At 46.6% G+C, this 26,078-nt stretch overlaps 1 protein-coding gene and 1 long non-coding RNA gene across 2 annotated transcripts in view; one reads left to right on the top strand and one right to left on the bottom strand.

Moving 5' to 3' along the window:
* The window catches only part of GPC4 (glypican 4), a 115,459-nt gene that overhangs the window by 32,649 nt on the left and 56,732 nt on the right, over positions 1-26,078 (top strand). The gene's annotated exons all lie outside the window — the stretch shown is intronic.
* Positions 15,599-17,029, bottom strand: LOC110257654. The gene is made up of 2 exons (XR_002340563.1): positions 16,485-17,029; positions 15,599-16,202 (listed from the first exon to the last, which is right to left on the bottom strand). It is a non-coding gene; the product is annotated as an uncharacterized LOC110257654 (long non-coding RNA).

Below are 26,078 nucleotides of genomic sequence, written 5' to 3'. Positions count from 1 at the left end.
ACTAATCCGACTAGGAACCATGAGGTTTTGGGTTCGATCCCTGGCTTTGCTCAGTGGGTTCAGGATCTGGTGTTGCCGTGAGCTGTGGTGTAGGTTGCAGACACGGCTCAGATCTCGCATTGCTGTGGATGTGGCGTAGGCCGGTGGCTACAGCTCGGATTAGACCCCTAGCCTGGGAACCTCCAAATGCCGTGGGAGCGGCCCAAGAAATGGCAAAAAGACAAAAAAAAAAAAAAGAGTGTAAGCTCTGAGCTGCTGTTTTGCCTTCTGAGATAGCCCACACTCTGTTTATAGAGTGTGTATCTCTCAATGAATCTACTTCTTATTGAATCTATTTTGGGAGTTCCCACTGTGGCACAGTGGGTTAATGATCTACCTTGTCTCGGGGGGGGGGGGGCACCAGTTCAATCCCTGGCCCAGCACCGTGGGTTAAGGATCCGGGGCATTGCCGCAGCTGTGGCATAGGTTGCAGCTGCAGCTCATATTCGATCCCTGGCCTGGGAACAGTCCCCTTCCCCCCGCCACAGTTTCCCTATAAAAACTTCTCCCCCATAACCATTGGGGAGTTCGGGTCTTTGGAGCCACCCGTTCTCCTTGCTTGGCCCTGCAATAAACCTTTCCCTGCTCCAAAACAACACACAAAACCTCCAGACCCCCAGAGCGTAGGCTCTGGGCACCACATAGTGTATGATTCCAGATGTAAGAAATGTCCAGAATGGGCAAATCCATAGAGAGTGGGAGCAGGGGCTGCCTAGGGCTTAGGGAGTGATAACTAAGGTACAGGCTTTCTTTTTAGGGATAATGAAAATGTTCCATTGTCGACTGTGGTAATGTTGCACTAAATAGATTAAAAACCATTGCGTGGTGCCCTTTCAGTGGGTGGATTGTATTATGGGATGTGAATCATGTCTCACTAAAACATTCAAAACTAGTGTCGGCTCTGGAGCCTTAGCTCTGACCTTGGTCGGGTTCCTTAGTGACTCAGCTCCAGGGTTCACAAATGTGCAAGGGGGTAACATAAGAGCTTGTGTACCCACCTCGCCGAGTGGTGAAGATCCAAGGGGCTCGTGTAGATAAGAGGGCGCTTGGCGTGATGCCTGACACGTAACAAGTGCTCGGTGCTGGCTGGTAACTGTGAATATTAGCATCATAAAATAGTTTTTGAAGAGCCAACTGATAGATGGTGTTCATGATGGGACACGGGGAAGACAGGAAAGAGGTGGAATTCCTCTCGACATTTAAATTCTGAGCTCAACCCTGCTGCTGAGGGCAACGAGCGATACGGCGCGTGATACAGGATCGCGTAATGAGGCAATAATTCGGATCATGATGGGAGAGGAGGTCATGTGGCAGGGGGGTGTTGGGTCGACCTGAGGGCTAGAAAAAGGGTCTTGGTGCTGATGTGGGAGAGGAAATTGTATTAAAAAGGCTGCTCTGCCCTCACTGACAACAGATGTTGGGAGGTCCTGGGCTCCGGGCTCCAGGGCCTCTGACCCCCTTGAAACTCTCTCCGGTTCCTTTGGAGGTCATGATCCCACAGGTGGAGGAGTCCTGGTGTAGATTAGCCCCCTTGGATGTGTTGCCTAATGCCTCCCATCCCCAGAAATCTGGAGGTAGGTGCTCATGCTCGTAAAGGCGCCAGCAGCTTTTCAAGGGCAGCAGAGGAAAAATCTGGGATTGGCTGGAAGGCAGGAGTCAAAAAAAGACAGGGATCTGTGAGTGCAAAGAGAGCAGAAGAAAACGGCCCAGCTGCTCTGCTGGTCTCAGGCTGAAGATCCCTCTAGAATCCCGGATGGGGCACACAAGAGCAAAGAGAGCCTCCCTCCCCTTGTACTTGAGGAGACAGACCCAGAGCCAGCACATGAAGGGAGTGACAGTTGCATCCAGAGAACAAGGTCGTGAGTGCAATGATCAGGCTGGAAACCCAGCGTGTAAAAAGTGCCGAGCCAGTCAACATGGTAAATGGGTTAGTGCTTTTCTGCCCTCCCTGCGCCTCCTCTCCACCGCTGGCCTCGACCGGGACTTGATGGCATTTTACAGCTGGGAGGGAACACCCCTGGCCCGTCTTGGAGCGATTTGTCACCGGGAGGCCGCTCAGCATTGATTGATGTCTGCTTCTGCGGGGGTATTTGTGTGGGATTCTATCACGGGGGTAGCAGTGCCTCTGCCAGCTGAAGTCGTGCCCGCCGCGCCCAAGCCGGTGCCAGATATGGGGCAGATATGGGGATTTCGTTGCCAGGAGGCCGCGAGTGTGAAATGCCTTTGGCAAAGACTGGGGGCCAGCGTGGGCAGCCGTGTTGCCCTGGGGAGGTGGTTGTGGGCAGCAGGAGAGGGCCCTGGGGTCAGATGTGCCCTGGGGTCCGAGGTGCAGCTTCTCCCTGCTGGCCCTCCCCGCCTCTCCTCCCCTCCCCAGCCGGCTGTCTGTCCATCAGCTGCGGGACCCGAGCACGCGGGCTGCTCTGCTCCTTGGCTTTGAGCCAGGGGCGAGCTGGGAGCCTGTGACTTTGAGACTTGGCCCTTTTCAGTTCTCTTTGTTCAGAAAAAAGTTTCATCCTGGCTCTCCGCAGTGGCTGCCCGGGATTAGGAGAACCCCGGGGAGACTTGGCTCGAGGACAGCCCTCAGAGCTGTGCTGGGAAATTTGAAGAGGGGCCATTTCTCTCTGTCTTATTTCAAGTGACATTCTTCTCTGCCTTCCTAAACGAGTTTTTACTGTTGCAAACCCTACGGCGTAATCCCCCCGTGTACTTTGGTGATTCTGCAGCTCTGGAGGGGATTAGGCCAGTATCTGGACCAATGCAATATGGTCAGGACCGTTGAAATGGACAGTGTGCAGGCAAGTTCACATCTGGGCGCTTGTGTTTCATGGTTGGACCAGTTAGAGCCACTGCTGGCTTTCCTGGGGTAGCAGTTCTCATTCTATTTTTTTTTTTTTTTTTAAAGAAAGTCTGCTTTTCACTGCCTTGGAGAGGAAAAGAAAGAAGGGAGGCTTTGCTCTCCTGAACAGAGCTTGAGAATCGGATCGCTAAATGGCCAAAGGCTATGGGTTCCCAAGTACAAGTGGGCCATTTTCAAGAATGTGTAACTACTTGTACTTTCTCAAGTTTAATATTCTTAAGAAATGGAAATTGCCTCAGTTGTAAAGTGGTTTCGTATTAAGCTTTCTTTTATTGGTGTCGGTAGCTTTTAGCTTTGCAAAAACGCTGTTTATTCCATGACTATGAATAAATTGGTTTTTTCGAGAATCTGATTAGTAAATGAGGTGGATTGATTTTTCCATTTTCCGCAAACTGCCCTTTGGTGTAAATCTACAATAAAAGCCTCTCTCTGTCTTGTTACCACGTTTCTTTTTGGTATCTTGGGGAGAACTTGACTGTGAACTGCTTCCATTAGAATTATTTCCTTGAGGACACATTAACAAATCTAAACGCTGTAGATGACTACATATATACATACCAGGGGCGCATAGTTCGGTTTCTGTAATCCCACAATACACAAATGTTGGCAGAATTTCAATGATTGTATTAATCCTGAGAGCTACTTCGTCATGCATGCTAGCTGATATTTACAAATTGAGGTCTGAAATGGTCAGAAGCTTTGAAGATGCTTTATTATGCAGTATGTGGAAGTGTTTATATTACTCGTTTTAGACTACATCGGCCAACCAGGCAGCAAAAAATATACAGTCTCTCAATAGGCTGCAACAATTTCATAACAAACCTGATGGTTCCTGGGGAGTTTTTACAGCCTAAACCAACACGTTTTTGTCAGAGGTTTTGCCAAGGTCTTAAAACCCTATGGATGGGTTTTTGGTATCTGCTGTGAAAAGTTAGTCTGTTTATATGTCATCCGCATACCCGCTGAATGACTTGCGTGGTACATTTCTGTATCGCGAGCTCAGATGGAATACGATAGTCCTGCTACAAGGAGCTCCTGGTTCGTTAAGCGTGCCGTTTGATTAATGAGAGAGGATTTGAGCATAATTAGGAATCACATTGCGTTTGAAGACTGGAAGTGGAAGCTCGAGAAGGGTCACTGATGTGTTCTCAAGGTCAGAGACTCAGATTGACTCTCTGGGCCTTGCATCCTCCGAGCGTATATAACCGACTCCATGGAGGATGCTTTGCACGCCCCCCTCCCCCCGACTCTCCCAGTTGGGTTCTTGGAAGGTTTTTCCACAATCCAAGATGGTCTTGGTTCACCTGGCCGTGCTCTTTGTGACTTGGTGTGTTTCTCTCTTCTTTCCTCTTCCCACCTTCGCCTCGTTGTCCCTTTGTTCCTTCCACTGGGCTTTCCCTTTCATTCTGAGCTGTATCCAGGAGGTTTCAGATAGTATGTGATAGTCTCGGCACATGTGAATCACCGCTTTTGTGTGGATTGAGTTGGACTTGCGGAGTTCCCTGGTGGCTCAGTGGGTGGTATGTTCACAGAGTTGTGCAACCATTACAGACGGTCTGTTTTGGAACATTTTTGTCACCCAAAGAAACCCTTTTCCTGCTCCCCCTTAGCCCCAGGCAGCTATGCATCTGCTTTCTGTGCCGAGTGACCAGGGCCCAGTCTCCCAGTCACTTTCCTGTGATGAGGGGTCATGCGGCTGCTCCCCTGCCCACCTTGACAGTGACCTTCCTAATTTTTGCCCATTTTTTCTCATTAGCCTGACACGTCGCCACTTTAGAGTCCAATAAACTTGGACTTGCGTGTGCTCCGGAGTGGGACCTTGGAGATCTTCTTTGTTGAGCTCCCTTTCTGATGTCTCACTTCCTGCAACCTTGTTTTTTGTCAGATGACAGCCTGCCTTTTGCTCCTGAGCCCTGGAGACGGAAAAGCCCAAGACTGGAAGCTTCCTCAGGGCAGGGACTTTTTAACCCCAGCTCTGCGCCCCGTGGCTGCCTGCCGCATAGGAGGTGCTCTGTTTATTGAATGAGTGAATTTACGCACTGGTATTAATAAGGATTAAATTATCCTAGCTTTTGGACACATTCCTGTCACTGTTAACGAATAGAGCTCATTTATGCTGTTTTTGTGCGTGTGTGTTTTTAATAACCCAGCGATGGAATCATTTAAAAAAGAGCATGTAAAACTGATGTCAGAACAAATTTTGGGGTTTGTTTGCCAAGGAGATATATATGCTGTTCTCTCTACCTTTTGTTTCTTGGCTTGTGGGTCTGGTTCCTATCAAGAAAACAGTATGATGCTGTTGGTTTTAAGGTTAAAAAAAAAAAGATGGAACACTGTCGGTATGATTAGTGTTATAAAAATCAGTACCCCAGGTGTCTGCTTGGGTTCTGCAGGAGTTTATTTTTTCTACTTATTTATTTTTAAATTTTTAATTTTTTTTTAATGGCCATACTCACAGCATATGGAGGCTCCCGGGCCAGGGATCGAATCTGAGCCACAGCTGCGACCTCCGCCACCGCTGTAGCAATGCCAGATGCTTTAACTTGCTGCACCAGGCCGGGAATCAACCCTTGCTGTGACAGACACAACGCCGGATCCTTAGCCCACGGCACCACAGTGGAAACCCCTGCTTTGGTTCTTTTTAAGCTCTTTTCTTCTTTATCTGAGGATGAGCATCTGGAAAGGAATGCTTTTACTTGCAATCGAGTTCGTGTCTGTTGGGCAGTCAGAAAACACGTGGGAGTGAGAGATTCTATCTCAAATCCTTCCGATTGCCATCACAGCGGGTCTGGCGTAGACGTTAAGAAAGTGTCAATAAAACATTAATGGGGAGGCTTGAGGAGTTCAGGGCATTTTGAAGCTCAGCATATGTTCACATCCCTCTGGTATCTGAATCTGGCGAAGATTCCAAAGTGAAACCTTGTAGGGTCATTTGGTTTTAATGTTGTCCAGCAAGAGGATATTAAAAGCCACACACTAAGGAGCAGAATATTGAAAATGGCTTTGAACTTTTAAAGCCTGCTATCTCAACTATCCCGGCAACTTTCAAAACGTGATAAGCAGGAAGTGCAGCAGTTTGAGAGACATGTGCTTGCTCTTAAGCACACGCCTCAAACGCTCCTAATTTGTACCAGAGACCTTATCAAAGGGCTTGGCAAAACTTCCAGTTTGGCAATTATGAGTATGAGTTGAGCTTAACCTCGGAGTCGTGGGGCGGGAAACGATCATTCCATTCTGCTCTCTAGCTGTCAAGGCAGGTGGACCTTTTGAAGCCAACAATGGACGGGTGGAAAAGGAATTGGTTAGCAAAGGGGCGGGCGGGGGGGGGGGGAGAATTTGACAGGATCCTGGCACAGCTTTCCTCCCGAGAGCCCTGTCCCTACTGGGCACTGTAGACCGTGAGAGCGCATAGAGCATCAGAATCCCAACCCCATCGGTGAAAACTTGGTTTCATATTAAGCTTTGGATTTTCGCCCCCATTTAGCTGTGATAACCACTAGGCACCAAGCCTTCGTATTTTTATTTTTTTCCCTTTTTTGTTGTTTCGGCCATGCCCGTGGCATGCAGAAGTTGCTGGGCCAGGGATCGAACCCCAGCCACCGCAATGCTGGATCCTTCCCTCCTTGAGCCCCGAGGAACTCCTTTCTTTTTTAAAACATTAAAAAAATTTTGTTACTGAGGTCTAGTTGGTTTGCAATGTTGCGTTCCAGGTGTACAACAAAATGATTCAGTTTTACATACATATGTATCCATTTTTTTCAGATTCTTTTCCTACAGAGGTTATTACAGAATATTGAGTAGAGGTTCCCGACATATACAGTAGGTGCTTGTTGGTTATCTTTTTTACACATAGTAGTGTGTTTATGTTAGTCCCACATTTGTTATCTATCCCCCCCCCCAGAATTAAGCCTTTTGAAAGAAATTGCTTTTGTGGTTAATTCTTATTAAAGGATTTTTAACAATCTAGAAGACAAATTGTGTTAGGTCAATAAATAAACAACATGTATCTGGGTGTCTGACCTTGAAGTAATGACCTGTTTTCCTAAAATTAGGATCTCTATCTCTCTGTCTCTCTCTTTCACCCCACACCCATGGCATGTGAAAGTTCCCGGGTCAGGGATCGAACCTGAGCCCGCTGCGGTGACAGTGCTGGATCCTTAGCCCATTGAGCCACAAGGGCACTCCAGAATCTGTATTTCTTGAGATGCTTTTAAGCAGATTGTCAAACACTGGGTCAGAGGGTATTTTGTTTACCAAGATGCAAAGTATCTAACTTTGTGAATATAATTGTCAGCAACCAGACTTTTACAATAATGCCATCGTCCTCAGGAAAGATGAAGGGATAGTGTTGATCAGTAAAGGGAGACTACAGCTGTTTTTCTCAAACATGTGGCAATGGAATAGAAATCTTATTATGTTTTGGCATTTAGAAAAATGCTATAATTTGCCTTTTTTTTTTTTTTTTTTTTTTTTTTTTTGGTCTTTTCAGGGCCTCACTCATGGCATATGGAGATTCCCAGGCTCGGGGTCGAATCGGAGCTGTAGCCACTGGCCTACACCACAGCCGCAGCAACGCTAGATCCGAGCTGCTCTGCGACCTACATCACACAGCTCAAGGCAATGCCAATCCTTTTTTTTTTTTTTTTTTTTTTTTTTTTTTGTCTTTTGTTGTTGTTGCTATTTCTTGGGCCGCTCCCACGGCATATGGAGATTCCCAGGCTAGGGGTCGAATTGGAGCTGTAGCCACCAGCCTACGCCAGAGCCACAGCAACGCGGGATCCGAGCCGCGTCTGCAACCTACACCACAGCTCACGGCAACGCCGGATCGTTAACCCACTGAGCAAGGGCAGGGACCGAACCCGCAACCTCATGGTTCCTAGTCGGATTCGTTAACCACTGCGCCACAAGGGGAATGCCAATGACAATCCTTAACCCACTGAGCAAGGCCAGGGATCGAACCTGCGTCCTCATGGATGCAGGTCAGATTAATTTTCACTGAGCCACGACGGGAACTCCTATAATTTGCTTTTTTATGTGAGTCAGGAGGGCGACACATTCCATGTGTCTCAAGGTTTAATCACTTCCAGAAAATGTAAGAAAAGAGAAAAATTCTGAAGGAACTAGTAAGTTGATGGTTTGGGTGAACCGTCTCGTGGTGTTTTTGCTGCATTTGCGGCGCCGGACTTGTCAGGAGCGGTCCTGAGGCTGATTGTCTGTGGAGGGTCCTTGGTCACAAGCAGGGGTAGATGCCTCTGGAGAGAGGGCTCTAGGTGTTTAGCTTGAGAGTGGGTCAGGAGATTTCTTTCTAGAAAATGAACACCTGCACGTTACGCTTACCCTTCATTTATACCCTTGGGGCCTCCTCACAAAACAAAAGGGCTTTCTGAAAAGCAGAATTTGGGCTTCAGGTAATCTCTTTGGAGCTTTTGAGCCAGGGTCTGGGTGGAGCAGCTGGGGTTGAGCTGGGTGTTGAAGGAATGAATGTCTCATTTAGGGTAGTGGCCACACTCATGTCTGCGAGGTCACCTGGAACTCTTGGCTCAATTTTATTTTTATCGTTTTTATTTTTTTGGCCACATCCGTGGCACGTGGAAGTTCCCGGATGAGGACTGGAACCCGTGCCACAGCAGTGACCAGAGGCACTGCAGTGGCAAATGCTAGGTCCTTAACCCACTGTGCCACAAGGGAACTCCATTGGCTCAATTTTAGAACTTCTTCTAGAATGTCCTGGAAAGTAACTTGTCTTGAGGCCTTAGTGTCAGTCGGGTAAACTAATTGCCTCTCCCTGTGGGAAACTTTACAACTCATAATGGCCTTAGGTTTCTTATATTTAACCAATTTGCAAAAGAGAAATCAACTCAAGCCTATTTTTTTCTGCTAAAGAAATGGTGTGCCCATTAAGGACAAGCTTCGTGTGTAAAGATGGCTTGATTTATATTTAGAAATGATGGCTGCAGCCTTTTCTTTGATGAGTTTGTTTAGCTGACAAATCGACAGCATGTTTCATTGGGGCAGGGAGGCTACTGATTTCCCCCAAAGACAATAAGTGATTTGAGTAAAGCGAAAGAGTTTGAAGTAAATATGCACATATGAGTTTTTAGTCCTAAAACTGTAAGTAACTTATTTTTTTTCAATTTATTTTTTCAATTTTTTTTTAGTCTTAATGGTAATCAATTTTTATTTCCCCAATACATTTTTTCTACTATACAGCAAAGTAACGAACACCAGGATTCAAAGGACTATGCATTTAACAAAGTCCTACTTTTTTTTTTTTTTTAAAGGGCCATACCCATGGCATGTGGAAGTTTCCAGGCTAAGGGTTGAATCGGAGCTACAGCTATGGGCCTATGCCACAGCAACACTGGATCCTTAACCCACTGAGCGAGGCCAGGGATCAAACCTGCATCCTCGTGGATGCTAGTTGGATTCGTTATCACTGTGCCACAACGGCAACTCCCAAGGTCCTACTTTATAGCATAGGGAGCTATACTCAATATCATATGTATATGACATTGTAATCAACCTTACTTCAATAAAATAATAATAAAACATACACATTACCTAATATAACAAAAAGGGACTGCATATTCACCTTAAGAATATCAGTGAGTGTGAGTTGCTTCTTAGCAACTTGTAGTTATGCCCTGTCTTGTTTGTTCCAGAGGTCATGACAGACTCTGAGAGAAGAGATATTGAGGCTGGTTTAGGCCTAGAAGTCAAGAGTAAAGTAGGCTTTTAATTAACAGTGTTAAAACTTGCCATAGTTTCCAATTATGTTTATATTTGAACAGTAAGAAGGCTTATTAGGACTTCAAGAAAAATGATGCTTATAAAACACACTGAAGAGGAACTTGCTTAAAGACTAATTTCATATATGTGTGTACACACACACAAGCACACAGAGCAGCTAAATTGGGATGCCACAGCTTGATGAATTTTTCAAATATTTAGCAAAGGTTTCAGAACACTCATGAAACAAAAGCATTAAGGATTGCTTGTCATAGCTAATAACGTTTGCTTGGATCTCACTTAATTTTTCTGCTTCACTTCACAAAGTAATTGAAACTTCCTTTTGCTTCAAGCTCTCTCCCCCCTCCCAAGAGCTACAGTCTTAAAAGAACATCTCTTTGGTTAGCGATTTGATGGGATTTTTCTAAATGTAGTAGTAGGTCCTCAAATAGTTATTGAGCTAGTGGTCATTCAATCCTTAGAAGGGAAATGAGTTAAATCTCTAAGCGAGGCTGAAGAACATCCAAGGAGGGGGTGAAACAAAGCTTACTGCAAGCGGAGCATTTCCAGCATCTCTCAGGTAAGCCTGGAAATGTGATCCAGGTTGAAAAGTAGAGATGATGGAACTGTTGCCCTGGAACAATGAAGGTGTGCAGAGAGAATCTGCAATCTACCAAAAATCTGAAGAACTCAGGTATAGGAACTGCTCACTGACGCCAATCAGTCCAAAGGATGAACTTTCCCAGCGTTCCATGTCTGCTTGTTTGCTCCTTTATTTTAAGTGGTTCTCTAGAAAATTGCTTTTCTCCATCAAATAAACCAACCCGGAACTCTTAACCAACTCTTGCAAAATAGCCTCTCCCTCCCTCCTTTCCAACCAAACAGGAACAGACAAAACACACTGTTGACTTTTCCAGAAAATTTGGGGGGGGCGCATGTTGGCTGCTCTGGCTGCTGAGGTGAACACAAACCTCAGATTGCATGTCCTGTGTTCTCGAGCAAAAACCCTTACTTGGAGCGATGTGGGTGGGTTTTGAGGCGCGCTTCTGTTTTTGTTTTAAAGCATTTCGTAAGAAGACACTTGACTTGGAGCTTTTATTTTCGTGTGTCCTGGCTGGAGCGCCGTGACCTCGCCCCTCCACTCACTCCACCTTGTCAGCTTTCATTTTTAACTAAATAATCAACGAGTTGACATAACTTGGTCTTATTTTAAAAGCAATCATATGGGAGTAATTTGGCCTTTTTTTTTTTTTATCAAGTTGAGTGTTAATTACTTTGATCTGCCTCTTGAATGGTGGGTTGTTAATAGTAATATTAGTCACAGCTGGGCCGTGAGTGCTCGACTCCAGATTCCTTGGTTGACTGTTTCATAGGTCACTAAACAATTTTCTGATGAAAATGATTTATTTAAGCCTAATTCTTGACCTCTGTCTTCCCCCAGTGCCTTAGCATAATTAAATGCTCAGTACTGTACCTCTGGTTTCTTGCTCTTTCAGAATGCCTCGTTCAGTGTTCGTATCATATGTAGAAAGAATTACTGATCCTGGAAGGAAAGCTTTGTAAATATCGGGGTGTTTAATTCAATTTAATTTCATCTTGAAGAGACTAGGACCATGGATCAAATGACAGTCTCCTAAATCACTGTGCACACGAAACGCTCGAAAAGTATTTTGACATTCTCTTTTGTTTGTTTTTGTCTTTTTGCCCTTTCTTGGGCCGCTCCCATGGCATATGGAGGTTCCCAGGCTAGGGGTCGAATCAGAGCTGTAGCCACCGGCCTACACCAGAGCCACAGCAACTCGGGATCCGGGCCGCGTCTGTGACTACACCACAGCTCACGGCAATGCCGGATCCTTAACCCACTGAGCAAGGGCAGGGATCGAACCCGCAACCTCATGGTTCCTGTCGGATTCGTTAACCACTGACCATGACGGGAACTCCGTATTTTGACATTCTTGACTAGGTTTCAGGACACTCTTTATCAGGTGCATCATAGTAGTAGGTTCGGTTTCTTTGCTTAGCTCGCACTGTCTATTCTGCACAAGTTGAATCGCATTGAAGACAGACTCTGGTTATCTCAAGCCGCAATGGTTCTGTGAGAACTAGAACTTAAATAGAAATATAAGAAAAGGGGAAGTAGGGTCCCAAGCCCCATAGGGTATAAAAACGCCATAACCTTTCTCGAGAGGCAAACTTAAGGGATACGCTAGTTTTTAAAGAGCACTTTATTGGCGTTCCCCCTGTGGTGCAGTGGGTTAAGAATCCCACTGCATCAGCTCAGGTTGCTGAGGAGGCACAGGTTCGATCCCTGGGCCTGTGCAGGGGGTTATGGATCCGGAGTTGCTGCAGCTCAGATTCAGTCTCTGGCCTGGAACTTCCACATGCTGCCGGGGCGTCAGTAAAAAAGAAAAAGAGTCCTTTATGTCATGGAGAAAGGTAGTAACCGACTAAAAACAGACGGAAAACACTGATAAAGATGAAATTAATTGTATGCGCTGCGTTTGGGGGGATTAAAGGCTGTGGCCTTACATAAAATTATTTAATTATAAGTAGGATGAAATGTCCTTGTTTTTGGCATATCAAAAGGTACAGATCTTCCTCAACTGAAGAGGTAAAAAACGTTTTTAATACACATAACCTACAGAGCATCATGGCTTTAGCCTAGCCTCCCTTCAATGTGCTCAACACACTTGCATTAGCCCAGAGCTGGGGAAAATCATCTGACACAAAGCCTGTTTTATGATAAAGTGTGGAATAGCTCCTGTAATTTACTGAATGTGAAGGTGAAAAACAGAACCGTTGTTTGGGTCCACAATGGTCGTACGTCTATCAGTGGTTTTGCCTCGAGTGGCTGCCGCTGCCCAGCATCACCAGGGGAGTATCTTACTGCATTTCCCTGGCTCAGGGAAAGATCGACATTCAAAATTTGAAATGCGGGAGTTCCCTGGTAGCCTAGCAATTAAGGAGCTGGCATTGTTACTGCTGCGGCTTGGGCTCCAGCCATCAGCACAGCCAAAAAAACCCCAGACAAACTGTCCCCCACCCCAAATTTTGAAGTTCGGTTTCTGTTGAATATGAAGCACTTTGACACCTTCATTGAACGTTTGTAGTTCAGGGACTTCTGTTCTGTATTTTCTGACACATTGCAATGTATCCATCGATGTATGAGTAGGTTTTATGCTTGGGCGTGTGAACAAAATCAAGAAGTCAGGTCACAGTATAAAACAGTATCTTCCAGGGTTAAGTGTTCTCCATATTATCTCAGATGAGCAAATCCCCACTTTATCTTAAGATAAATTAGAATTTAGACTAAATTTAGATTTTGAAAGTGAAGTTCCAAATGAGTCAACGAGATCTTTGAACTGATAAGTCATGAGCGTAGAGTACAAAACACATTGAAGGGTGATTCATTTTATCGACAGAGCTTTTGCGAATTGAAAACATCCCCTTAGACCTCGGTGTGGAGGCTGGAAAGAATGAGCTGTGTTGGGAGTACGGCATCACCAGCCCCAGGGTCTCCTTTTCAGGGGGGGCCAGCATCCTTATGGAAGGGCCTAGATTGGCCACCCAGATCACTGAGATTAAATTAAGACCTCAAATGTGAGAAAAAGAATGTATGTGTGACTGGGAGTTCCCGTCGTGGCGCAGTGGTTAACGAATCCGACTAGGAACCATGAGGTTGCGGGTTCGGTCCCTGCCCTTGCTCAGTGGGTTGACGATCTGGCGTTGCCGTGAGCTGTGGTGTAGGTTGCAGACGTGGCTCGGATCCCGCTTGCTGTGGTTGTGGGTAGGTTGGTGGCTACGGCTCCGATTAGACCCCTAGCCTGGGAACCTCCATGTGCCCCGGGAGCGGCCCAAGAAATAGCAAAAAAAAAAAAGAATGTATGTGTGACTGGGTCACCTTGCTGTACAGTAGAAAACTGACATGGAGTTCCCATCGTGGCGCAGTGGTTAACAAATCCGACTAGGAACCATGAGGTTTCGGGTTCGGTCCCTGCCCTTGCTCAGTGGGTCAAGGTTCCGGCGTTGCCGTGAGCTGTGGTGTAGGTTGCAGACTCGGCTCAGATCCTGCATTGCTGTGGCTCTGGCGTAGGCTGGCAGCTACAGCTCCAATTCGACCCCTAGCCTGGGAACCTCCATATGCCGCAGGAGTGGCCCCAAGAAATGGCAAAAGACAAAAAAAAAAAAAAAGAAAGAAAGAAAACTGACAGACCTCTGTACACCAGCTATGATGGAAAAAATTAAAATCATTAAAAAAAATTTGAGACTTCAGGAGTTCCCGTTGTGGCACAGTGGTTAACGAATCTGAGTAGGAACATGAGGTTGAGGGTTCGATCCCTGGCCTTGCTCAGTGGGTTAAGGATCTGGTGTTGCTGTGGCTGTGGCATAGGCCAGTGACTACAGCTCCGATTCGACCCCTAGCCTGGGAACCTCCATATGCCGCGGGTGCAGCCTTGGAAAAGGCAAAAAAAAAAAAAAAAAAAAAATTGAGATTTCATATGCTGCCAGGAAAAATCATAGCATATCCATTTCATCTCCAATGCTGTTTCATGATGATTCACATGGCATGGAGTTTAACATTTTTTTTTTTAGCCTTTTATTTGAAAGTGTCTCAGCAAATAGATACTTTGCTTGACATATTAGAGGTAAAGGGAAGGGCTCATTGTTCCGGTCTGCTCCAGCACAATCCGGGCTCACACCTGTTGTCCGGCGTGAATGTTAATAGCGCCTCCCTTCACTCTCAAAGTGTCCTGGTGTGGAGTGTAATTTATGGTCACCCTAAGGACAGGAAATGGTATAGCACGCAAAAAGAACTCAGTAATTAAAATGGTTTAAAGTAGTTTGCTCCCCCAAATGGGTAAGTGACCTTGTAATGCTTTCCTGGATGGGATCTTGGGCTGAGGTGGAATGAATGAGGCCACAGCAGGTCCATGTCGTGGCTAAAGGCAGGAAGAGGCCAGAAAGCCTACAGACAATGTCTAAAAAGAATCAGAATGGCATTGAGTCCCATTCTGATGGCACTTCAGGGCCACCACCCTCAGCAGCACCTCCCCTGGCCCTGGCTGGGCACAGCAGCGCAGTAGGAGTGAGGGCTCACCCCCTCCCCCAGGAGTTTAGGAGACCCTCAGCATCCGCCTCCCTGCTTCCTTGTAGCTCCTGCCTGAGTGTGGGATGCAAACTACACCAACTGCATTCCTCCAGGGCACGCCAGTGTTTTTGTTTTTGAAATGACCGATAAAGCGAATCTTTTATCTTTGTGAACTCTTTCCCGGGAACAACAAAGAGCAGCAAAGGAGCACTCTCTTCTGTTTTATTTGTGCCTTTTCTTTCTTAAAAAAAAAAAAACAAAAAAAACTGGTTACAGGGCTATAGGGCAAACTATGACTTACGGTTTTGTGCCCAGTGATCAAATCTTACCAGCCTAAGCAACACCATAATACCCAAATTGCACAGAAACATCCAAATAGGTAGAATAGTATTGCCATCCATTTATGTTTATTATGATAATGTGGTTATGGACTGAGCTGGGCTGACCCCTCCACTGATAATCTTAATCCCTCTGTCGTTATTTTTCTCTCTGAGCTAACAAGCCAGAAATCCTTCTGGGGAAAGGGAGAATGCCTCCGGAGCAGCACTGCTCGCCGTGCATGCAAGAAGGAAGTATGGCTTCTTCCTCACCAGCCGTTACCCTGAGCAGGATGAGGTTGAGAATGCGGAGAGTTCCCGGACAAGAATGTGCAACCTAAGTGTAGTGGGAGGTAGGAGGCCGGGGACTGGGCAGCCCACAGGCCTGCAGGACTATTTTTAGTTCTGGGGCACCGGGGTGGGTCACTCCTTTTCCAGGGCAGTGTTTTAAAACTGGAGCCTTGAGTGGCAGGCCCTCTGGGGAAGCTTTAAGTCGGGCCGGATGGGCCCCCAGGAACGCTTTAGTTATTTGGGCAGAAGTGGCTCGGAGAGTTCAAAGCTACCTACCAGTAGAATATCTGGGTTGGGAGAACTCCATCGCCTTGCAGCAGTGGGTGCGTGCCGCTTACGCAGTCTGGTTCAGAGAGCGCCATGCCAGAGAAACCAGGGCAAGTAGCTAGGATAGAACCATGGATCCCACGGTTTGAAAAGCTCCATAAGTCCAGAATCAGACCATCTCAACGGGCACCCCACAGGTATAAATGGAGCTTCACGTGCGGACCTCGATGGTGATGGGAACAGGTGATGTTCATCATGCTGAGGCTTGGTTTCCGTGGTGATGAGAGTACGATTTCTCATCATTTTATTACCAAACTCAATTGCAAGTGGTTTTCCCTGGACTCTTTTAAATGAAAATTACATAGAGATAGACCATAGTACATTAGAGCTGAAGGTAGCCTACAGGGGAATCTGAGTCGTCGTCCCGTCCCTTCCCCCTCCGCCCGCAAAGGTTAAGTACTTTGCCTGCATACAGTTCATGGAGTTGGTCCAGCCACTTACCTCTGTCCTGCTAGGCTGGCACTGAGAGTAGCATAGTCTGGAAGTGGCCCTGGAAGAATTTTTGCTTCACTCGATTGATATTCAATTTGTTACTGCTTCTCCGTCCTTTACCCTTTGATAGAAGGGGAATCATACTCTGTTTGTCGGTGGTAGAAGTTAAAAATTGGCTCCCAAAGCCAAAGTCTGCAAAGGGACCCCGCTGATTACCTTTAGCATACCCCCCTCTCCCCATTAGCCTTGGCAGGCTTCCAGCCTTGCAGTCGTAATGGACTGAAAAGTCTGCTGGTTCCAGCTTTTGGCATTCATACACTGGGATGTACAGACGGAACCACTGCACAGAGGTAGACAGAACTTTAGTCTCAGAATTATAAGAATGCAGCCTACTCCGTGTTACCTGCTCCTAAATGCAGAATTAGTAGTTGCCATTGAGCCCAAAGAGGCGGATTTAGGAAGAGGAGGAGTAGCCTGCAGAAGGAATCCGAAATGCTCAGGAGGCTCTTTAGTCAACCTCCATTGACTACGAGATGAGCGCTTTTGTCCACACTGTTGCTCTGAAGGCCCTTTGCAGCCCTCCTATTCACCCAAGATTTACGGAGAACAGTTCCGCCAGGGCTGTGGCTCTTGCAACACTCAGGTGAGTGAAATAAACCATTGGCTGCTGGAGGAACGAACACCTGAGGAGGAGCTCATTTGGGGGCTGATGCTTGTCAGCTCTGCCTCCACCAGAGGTCCTGGGTGTCGCTGAGAACAGAATCATGGAGCATAAGATCTTAAGAGCTCCTATGAATGCTGGAGCCAGAGGGGACGGGTGAGAGATCATTCACAGATGAGTCATTGAGACCACATCACCCCAGCGGCCCTGCGGCAGAGTCTGCTCGAGGACCAGGGCTCCTCTGCCTCTTCTCCGTCACTCCCTCTCTGTTTTTGTCTTTTTGCCATTTCTTGGGCCGCTCCCACGGCATATGGAGGTTCCCAGGCTGGGGGTCGAATCGGAGCTGTAGCCACCAGCCTACGCCAGAGCCACAGCAACACGGGATCCGAGCCGCGTCTGCAACCTACACCGCAGCTCACGGCAACGCCGGATTGTTAACCCACCAAGCAAGGGCAGGGACCGAACCCGCAACCTCTTGGTTCCTAGTCGGATTCGTTAACCACTGCGCCACGACGGGAACTCCCCTCTCTGTTTTTGGCCTCAATGGAATATTGGTTTGGTGTCATCCATGTGACCGTTTGAGTTCCCAGTGAGAAGGGCTCACCATCCTCGCCTAAATAAATCATGTTGATCATTTGTCTCGTGCAGGAGCTCACGGAGGTTGGCCTGCCACGTTTCCTGCCCACACAGTCTCGTGAACTGGCAAGGAACGTTTTATCCCCTGCCGCGTCATGCGCAGCCGTGCTCAGGCTAGAGAAGGCCATCGTGAGTTCTCTTAAGTGGGACAGTATTCAGTGGGCAGAAAGCACGTGGCAGCCCTAGAAATCCATAGATGTTTGGAAATACCTCTCAGACCGAGAGCTTGGGAACCGCTGAACTGAACCATTGAAAACATGTGTGCGTGTGCTTTAAAGGACTGATGGCATTTGGAGCTTTGGGCTTGGAACTTGATATTATGATCTGAAATGCTTTAAACGTGAATCATCTGCGTGCATAGCTGATTCGTGCCTTCATGACATACTTCTGACCTGAAATGCATGCAGCTGATAAGGACTTGAGAAGGCTGCTCTGATAGCACGTGAACACTTGGCGGGCTCGTGGATGTCCGGCTATCCTATTATATCCTTTCTGTCCATCTCTTGAGGGATCGCCTATTACCATCTCATCAGCCAATCGTTTGCCTTTTCTGATCTTGCTGTCTAGAAAGGATGCCCTCTAACCTAACACTCAGTACAGGATGTTGCTCCATCTTTTGCAGAGAACAGCATGCAAACAGCTGCAACTATTTAGGAAAGATGAGTAATGCAGAAAATAGTGCATATTTGCAGGTTTTAACAGGCTTGTTTCCTTTTCTGACAAGAAAAGAAAATGCAGTCTGTACGTTTGGAAGACCTTTGAAATAAAATCATTCTAACTTTGGTGTATGACGTGAGGACAGAAGTTCTGAAGAGATCCCTATTAATGTTCATATTCCGCATCAAAATAAAGAATTGAGTAATTTGAGTGTGGTCGTCAGAGGGTCTTCTGGGAACTGGGGGCGTCAAGACAGCCAGATCTCAGATTCAGCAGCCTCTCAAACAGACCGTTTTGACATGGAAGGTGGGTAGGTTATGGTAGTGACGGGGATGCCCATGGCAGTGGCGGGGGGTGGGGGTGAGTTGTGCAGTAATTCATGGTAGACTTCGAGCTCCTTTTTATCCTCAGGCTCTGTCACCATGCTGGCATATACTAGATAGCCACTAAATGCTCATTGAGTGACAAAAGAAAGAAAAGGTAGCTGGTAGGGATACAGGTAGAGCCAGCATGGTAGCGGTGAAAGACTGATGACATGGGGATACAAAGGTGAAATTCTACAAACTCGGTGGAAACTATAGGGTGAGTCCACGGCTGGCCCCCAAAACTATAGTTGAAATGGAATGCAACCTTAAAGGAAAAGAAATTGGGGAGGTTGTTAAAAAAAAAAAAAAGTACCTGATTTGGCTTTGGGGCTAAAATTCTGCAGCGGAGATCAGGGAAAATGCTCTGCCCAGCAGCCTGGGTAATGAACAAAAAGAATTTTCAGAATGCAGATAAATCAACAAACTCTGTGACTCTCTACTGAAAGGCCAGTTGCTGCCCCAACCAACCCTCTTTGACACGAATGACGTTGTACCCAGCCAAGCCATTCTCCTAAATGAGGTGATAATGTTTGCATCGGGGGATCTTGTTGGAGAATGCGACTTGTCTTAAATTTCTCGGTTACTCATTTTGGAGCTGTGGTAGAAACCGTGGATATTCTTAGATGTTTCAACAGCATTCATATCTGGCTATCTTTGGGCTAATGTGTTGTGTTCTGATCCGGAAAGTTGGCTGATGTATTCATTCTCCCCTTTCTGAAAGCTGTAATTCATAGGAGAGTTGCTACAGAAAGGAGGGGGTGTCCGAATCGTATTTACTATTCCATTCCACTTTTACAATTGTGTGTGTGTGTTGGAGTTCGGAACGCCTTGGCTGCATTTTAGGATGAAAACAGGAAGCAGTGACTATATTTAAGTGTTTTCTTATTTGAGGGATTAAAACCCGTGTTTTGGAGTTTGTTTTGTTTTGGTCATCACTCCCAATTTAAATGTCATTGTTGTTTCTGGTGGCCAGACCAATAACTTGTGTTAAGCTTGTATGTGAGGCCATTTCAGATGGAATTCTTCGGTCCAAGACGTCCGTGGGTGGCATTTGACAAACATTTTGTCCTGTCTGACCCAGCAGTTTCCTAAGAGAATTGAAACCCTTTGGGCAGAAAAAAAAGAAAAGCCAAATTGAGATTTTAGTGTTGTAAACACAGGTTCCTATAAATGTTTCTCTCCAGTATCAAAATAAAAATCTGATATTAAATATGGAATTTCTAGTGGAAGTTCCCTTGGTGATTCAGCAGGTTAAGGATCCGGCATTGTCCCCGGCCGTAGCATGAGTTCCATCCCCGACCTGGGAACTTCAGCCTGCCACAGATGTGGCCACGAAATAAAAATAAAAATAGATGAAATATGGAGCTCCTGCTGTGGTGTAGTTAGTTAATGATCCAGCTTGTCTCTGTGGCGTTGCTGGTTCAAACCCCAGCCTGGTGCGGTGGGTCAAGGATGTGGTGTTGGATTCGATCCATGGCCCGGGAACTTCCATATGCTGTGGGTGTGGGCAAAAAAGAAAAAAAAAAAGAAATTTTTTTGAGGTGAGGGAAATGTTTCGGAATTAGTGCTGATGGTTGCAAACTCTGAACATTCCCAAACCCACTGAATTGTACACTTTATTTATTCATTCATTTTTTTTTATCTTTTTGCCACGTTCTCAGCTTGCGGAAGTTCCTGGGCCAAGGATTGAATCTGAGCCACGTGGGTGACAGTAGCAAATCCTTAACTGCTAGGCCACCAGGGAATTCCTACTCGGACACTTTAAGCAGGTGAAGTGTATGGTGTGTGAATTATATTTGGATGTCCAGAAGTTGGGGGTGGGAGAGGAAAGCAGTTAATGTCATTTCTTTTTTGTCTTTTTTGTCTTTTTGTCTTTTTGCCATTTCTAGGGCTGCTCTCGCGGCATATGGAGGTTCCCAGGCTACTAGGGGTCTAATTGGAGCTATAGCCGCCGGCCACAGCCACAGCCACAGCAACGGCTGGGATCCGAGCCGTGTCTGCGACCTACACCATAGCTCACGGCAACATCAGATCCATAACCCACTGAGCAAGGCCAGGGATCGAACCTGCAACCTCATGTATTTGGATTCGTTAACCACTGAGCCACGACGGGCACTCCCAGTTGGTGTCATTTCTGATGTCCAGCTCTCCTGTGGTTAATGTCAGGGTTCGCCCGACTGATGGGGTAGGAGAATTACCAGCTGGACAACAGGAGTCCAGAGTTCTAGCCCTAACCAAGTAAGTCGTGCCACCTTGGCCAAGTTCATCCACATTTTCCGGGAACTCCGTTTTCTCTTGTATAGACTGAGGAAATGAGACCCCAACGTCATAACGCCCTTCCGGTTCGTAGTGATTGGAAACTTTGATAGTATTTACTTAACCTGCAACCTTATTTCACTGTTTTGCATCCTCAGAGAATGCAGGCTGATGTTGTGAGGTGAGCAGTGGAGAAAATAGCATATCGTTTCCATAAAAAAGGATGGAGCGAGTCTGGGGAAGGATGAAAGAAAAAGGAGCTTGTCTTAGTCCAAGGTCAAGGTGCCAGCTGAGTCAATGTGTGATGAGAGCTCTGGGATTTTTCTTTTTCTTTTTCTTTTTTTTTTGTCTTTTTGCTATTTCTTGGGCCCTCCCATGGCATATGAAGGTTCCCAGGCTAGGGGTCTAATCGGAGCTGTAGCCGCCGGCCTACACCACAGCCACAGCAACGCAGGATCCGAGCCGCATCTGCGACCTACACCACAGCTCACGGCAACACTGGATCGTTAACCCACTGAGCAAGACCAGGGATCGAACCCACAACCTCATGGTTCCTAGTCGGATTTGTTAACCACTGCGCCACGACGACGGGAACTCCGGATTTTTCTTTTTTAATTGGGGCACTAATCCCACTTAAGAGAGCAGCACCCTCATGACCTAATGACTTCCCAAAGAGGCCCTGCCTCCAGGTACCATCGCTTTGGGGATCAGGTTTCAACAGGTGAGCGGGGGTGTGTGGAGGCAGCCTATAGCAGAGCCGTATGTTTCAAAACCAAACATTATTTCTCAGACCCTTGGCCTGGGACGTGCATGTGGGTTTAATTCCTGTTACTGATCCAGGCCGGGTACCGACAATGATTTACCCCGGCCCCCCTTGGCCTCTCTTTAACGGCATTCCCAGCCCTCAGCTATGCCTCAGCCTTCCGTCCGAACAGCAATCCATCACCCCCATTTGTTTGTTTTTATGGCCACACCTGTGACATGGGGAACTTCCAGCCGGGGATCGAACCCGCACCTCTGTCTTGGCCAGAGCTCCTGCAGTCAGATTCTTAACCTACTGTGCCACAGCAGGAACTCCCATCACCCCCATTTGTTTTACCAAAAGGAACCGTAGTCCCTGCCCCCTCCCCTCCTGCCCTGAGCCTGACTTGGCTTACCTGGTGTTCGTGGTGGGAGATGGGAGCTGGAGGGGGACGAGACCCACAGCCACACCCATTCATCGCTCCGAGAGGAAGCAAGGCGTTTACAAGCTTTTTACTGAAAACTCATCATTGTGCAGGTTTTCATGGAATAAAGATGGTGTGAGCCATCACAGAGGGCTGTTTTCAGGACATCCCTCACAGAGGGTGTTTGTTCCTCTCAGAAATTCTGGCAGCAAGTAAGCTTTTTATCCCTTCTTTAGCAAGGCATTAACTCGGGCGCTTTTAGTGTCTGATCCTGCTAAAGAAGTAGGAAGTGTTAAGAGGGCATTGTTCTAAGGAAATGATCTCTGAATATCAGTGCTAAGTGCCATCTATGACCCACACACGTGTCCATTTATAAAATGCCCTAGGAGCCTAGGAGCGGTGATGGGTTTATATTAAAGGTCAGTCTCCAAATCAGGGCCATTTTAAATGGTTCTTAACTTGTCCTTAAAAATGTAGAACATTTGTATTGTGTTTGTGTTACGTGTGGGGTACAAATGTGGCAGGTGACATTTGGTAGCCTGGCACTTTTAGAATGAGGACTGGTGAGCTACTCTTTTCTCCTGCTGCTTCCTTCTCTGTCCGTTCTCTTGCAGGTTTTGTTGTTGTTTTGGTTTGATTTGATTTGGTTTTGGTTTTCCTGACTTTTATTTTTCAGCAAAAAAAAATCCTTTCTCCTCCAATAATTTTTTTTTAATTTCCCCAATACATTTTTTTTTTCCTCCTGGATACTCTCATCCTGAGTGAAATAAGTCAGAGAGAGAGAGACAAATACCATATGATATTACTCGTATCTGGAATCTAATATACAGCACAAATGAACCTTTCCACAGAAAAAAAAGTCATGGGCTTGGAGAATAGACGTGTGGTTGCCAGGGGGGAGGGGGAGGGACTGGGAGCTTGGGGTAAATAGATGCGGGGGTCTTTTTTAATTGCATGTTTTTGTTTCCATGATTGTATTTAATTTGTTGAGGGGGCGGGTCTTTTCCTTACTCAGAGTCCTGCCTTGTCACTTGTTCTCTTTTGTGAGAGATGAGCAACTTTGGCTTTGGGGAACCACTAACGTGAATGAATGAATGAATGAATGAATGATAGAATTTATGCCATTTTGTTTTCCAGAAGCCTTGGTTATTTTTGGTCTTTGATAGTACTCAGATTTTCTTTCATTTTCCTGCAGCATGTTGGAACAGCAGTGGTACTTTTCTGGTGTGTACAGTGGCTTGTTCTAAGGCATATGGTTTGAAAATTGGCTTTACTTAAAGCATCTTATTTTTGCTTTCTCCTTGGACATTTCAAATGTGTTTTCTTCACCAGGACCAAGTCGTCTTGAGAGAAATAAAAAATGAAGTACAGTTTGCAGAGTCTTTCTTCCCAAATGGAAAAGAATGTGTTTGAAGGGGTAAACAAGCCCGTTCTGAGAAATAAACCTTCTGTTCATGCTTCCTTAACTTTCTTCTTCTAAATCTTCTGGGATTAATATCTTTGGTATGAATCAGCTGTTTGATGGTCCTTTTTTTTGGGGGGGGGGCGGTTTTTCTAGGGCGGCATTCGTGGCATTCGGAGGTTCCCAGGCTAGGGGTTGAGTCGGAGCTGTAGCCGCTGACCTACACCACAGCCACAGCAACGCTAGATCCAAGCCGTGTCTGCGACCTACACCACAGATCCTGGCAACGCCGGATCCTTAACCCACGGAGCGAGGCCAGGGATTGAACCTGCAACCTCACAGTTCTTAGTCGGATTGGTTTCTGCTTTGCCATGACGGGAACGCCTGTTTGATGGTCTTTGAGAGCAAAAACAACATTAGCACCTGTGCCAGCTCTCTGGTCAGCTGTGGAGGTGGCAAGGACACCATGCCCAGGTGGAAGGAAAAGAGATATCCTTTGGGGGCACAGAAAATCTAAGGATCTGAATATATACAAAACAAGCCCGTTTTCCTTAATAAATCACCCCACTGGCTTACTCTCTCTGAATACATCTAGAACTTTCGTGAAGCTCTTGAGTCGCAACCTCTAACCACTGTTGGCCTTAAACCTGTGGCATTAACCTGTTATGTGTCCGGTGTCCTGCTTCATCTGAAAAGGCAAAATTTTGAGTAACAGTTGTTTCGAGATCATTGTTCTTGTGCGTAGCAAACGTTGCAAAGTGTTCCAAACAGCTCTGAAAATATTTCTGAAATATTTATTCTCCTAATTAAACAGGATACTAGAAACCATAGTTAATTAGTTAAGGAAGACCCAGGATCATTACGAAAATCATTTCCTAAGTGCCCCTCTGCCGCAGTGATGCCCTTAGGGCTTTGTGAAGTATGAAGAACTCTCTGCCCCCGAGCGAAATGGCCCCAGACTGTTCTGCCTCTGTTGCTTCTGCCTCCCTTTTCAGCTGTCACTTGAGCTGTCATTGATTTGGGTTCACGCTTTGTCCCTTTTAACCCAGGGCAGAACCGCATGGCTAGAAATCAGACAGCAGAGGTGGTTAAATATGCAACTGGAGTATTTGTGTGCAAAATAAAGGCTGTGTCCCAGAGGGGGGGCTCCAGTATTTTACAGTAAATTTCACAGTCTTTGAAGGTCTCTTTTTTCTTTCTTTCTCTCTCTCTTTTTTCCTATTAAACCAAGGCTTCCCTTGCTCATTGGGTTGTCTCAAAAGTTGAAGCAATGTGTAAGTGAGCGATTGCTATGCCTCTCGGGTTGTTTTTTTGAATAAGTTCAATATGTCAGGAGTCCATAAAAAGACGACTTTTAAAGCCTCCCCATGTGCGCGCTTGAAAGACATAAGATTCCCATCTTTCCACCCGGAACCTCAATTTATTCTCCTTTGTCTCCTCCGCCTCTCTTCACTTCTTTTTATCTCACTTTGGAGTTTTGCTTATCTCTTTGGTATCTTTTAGGATTCCCTGCCAGTACACAGTAGCAGGGGGACGTGATCACGCTTAGGTTTCTAGCACCCTCCGTAAAGTATATATTCAGGGTCCTGTTTACTCACATGCATGTTCTCTTTGCATCAGCAGCCCACCAGCTCGGGCTTATTAGACGAACGGGAATTTTCTCCTTGGCTAAAATCCTGGGTGTTTTCTCTCCTCCCGCACCTTTATTTTTGACAATCTGCAGTGATGTCCCCTTTAGTGTAGAGCTGCCCAGCCTGCTTGATACGGACATAAGTCCCACTGGGTCTTAACTTCTCAGCGTCCCTTCTGGAACCCTCGCTCTGAATAGGAATCTCGCGGACAAGCACCAGGCTCTCGGGCACAGTGGCTGTTTGTAAAGACCGGCCTACACATGTTGGCCAGAACAATTTCACCCTTGAGTTGCTTCCAAGCTGGCTGGTGGAGGCCATCTGGTCCCAGTGATTGATCTACTTACTCCTGGTTTGTGATTCGATGCCGAGCATCGTGTTTAGCACTATTTGATCTAGTACCTCTGACCTGCCGAGTTCAGTGTTCTGGTTCAGGTGTGCGAGGCTCCTGCGATGCCCTGAGTGGCTTTCCCCTTTTGATAGAAAGAGCCTCTTCCTCTGTTGCCTTTGCAATCTCTTGCAAGTTGCTCCTGCCTGATTGTTATTTTGGGTCTGACCTGCTGTGACCGTGGGTTTTCCTCTATACCCGGGCTGGGACTAGTTTTTTATTCATCAAAGATACCTCCACTTGTTTTTCCTCTGGCCTTTTAGCCATGCTGGTGGTTCTCTTCGCTCTCCCCAGTCTTCTCTTCAAAACCAAAATAACACTCGGCAGAGGTCTCCCACCCCCTGCTTTCAAGCCAGTCTCCAGGCATCTTGCATGGTGTTTACTTTTTGAACCTTTTTTTTCCTCTCTCGGTAATGCTTGGTTTGGGCATAGCTTCTTACTCTAAAATGGGCCAACTCGGGAGTTCCCGTCGTGGCGCAGTGGAAACGCATCTGACTAGGAACCATGAGGGTGCGGGTTCGATCCCTGGCCTCGCTCAGTGGGTTCAGGATCCGGCGTGGCCGTGAGCTGTGGTGTAGGTCGACGATGTGGCTCAGATCTGGCGTGGCTGTGGCTGTGGTGGTGGCCGGGACTGCAGCTCCAATTCGACCCACATAGCCTGGGAACCTCCCTATGTGGCGAGTACAGCCCTAAAAAAGACAAAAAATAAAATAAAGTGGGAAAACTCCATGCACTGCGCTTTGAACTTTCCGGTCCCTCTCCAGCCTGTCGTTGAATCTCCGAGAGCTGTGATCCCCGTTACCAGCCCGCTCTCCACTTCCTTGGCGCCTCAGTTCTT

Source organism: Sus scrofa, chromosome X, assembly GCF_000003025.6.
Source record: "Sus scrofa isolate TJ Tabasco breed Duroc chromosome X, Sscrofa11.1, whole genome shotgun sequence".
Lineage (NCBI taxonomy): Eukaryota > Metazoa > Chordata > Mammalia > Artiodactyla > Suidae > Sus > Sus scrofa.
The sequence above is the reverse complement of the archived record's forward strand: the minus strand, read 5'-3'. Positions and strand labels throughout refer to the sequence as shown.